The sequence below is a fragment of the Spodoptera frugiperda genome, chromosome 26, assembly GCF_023101765.2.
Source record: "Spodoptera frugiperda isolate SF20-4 chromosome 26, AGI-APGP_CSIRO_Sfru_2.0, whole genome shotgun sequence".
Taxonomy (NCBI): Eukaryota; Metazoa; Arthropoda; class Insecta; order Lepidoptera; family Noctuidae; genus Spodoptera; species Spodoptera frugiperda.
In genome coordinates this window covers 10,878,985-10,879,929 of record NC_064237.1, presented here as the reverse complement: position 1 = coordinate 10,879,929, position 945 = coordinate 10,878,985, and the positions used below count along the sequence as shown (strand labels likewise).

Below are 945 nucleotides of genomic sequence, written 5' to 3'. Positions count from 1 at the left end.
GAACAAACTAAGGCAAAATGTATTAACTATACTAGCTTTTGCCCGTGGTTTTGTCCGCGTTCCTATGCGATAAAAAGTATCCTATGTGTTATTCCAAATCATAATCTACACCTGTTACAAAATTTATTCCGATCCCTTCAGCCGTTTTGACGTGTTTGAATAACAAAAATACACACAAAATTAAAAAAAAACCGTCAAAAAGAATCTCTCCGGCGGGGAATCGAACCCCGGTCTCCCGCGTGACAGGCGGGGATACTGACCACTATACTACCGAAGACTTGTTGTTATGCGTCGAAATTTGTGTCCCGTTGTTACCAAAGTATCAGTTGTAGGGTATTTTTTTTCTTTTGTAGAGTCTATTGTTATCGGTTCAATTCTAAATTATTATTGAGCAGGTACTAACATTTTGTGTAAAACACAAAGAGTTGCTCAGTGAGCGTTACACATTGCGCGACAGCTGGTTGCCCAGCCACCGCACCAACCGTGCAGTCTATCAGCATACCATATTTCATCAAAATCCGTTCATTAGTTTCAACGTGATTGACCGACAAACAAACTTTCACATTTATAATATTAGTAACATAATGTAAAGGAGTATCATAGTCCAGCAGCGGATTCTCAAGTGAATGGCTAAAAATGGTTCACACCAGGATTTAAATTAAATCTTTATCTCTATTTGAAGGCAATAAAAAATAATTAAGTACTTAATTAAATTATTTAATTTGGTGGCCCACTACCGAGAAATCCAATCACGGAGTTTATCTTGTGTCAAAAAAACATAGATAGGTAATTTATAAAAACTGAAAGTCATGTTTTTAAGAAGTTTGAGTGCCAATGGCCTGATAATGAAAACGTGTTTTTGTGTGATATTACTCAGAATTACTTTTTTTTCCATTCATTTCCTAGTATTGATATGTTATCGTACATTAGGATCGGTGCTCACAC

General features: G+C 36.2%; 1 non-coding gene across 1 annotated transcript; it reads right to left on the bottom strand.

Annotated features, from left to right (window-relative positions):
* Positions 1 to 205: 205 nt before the first annotated feature.
* Positions 206 to 277, bottom strand: Trnad-guc (transfer RNA aspartic acid (anticodon GUC)). The gene has a single exon. It is a non-coding gene; the product is annotated as a tRNA-Asp (tRNA).
* Positions 278 to 945: the final 668 nt, after the last annotated feature.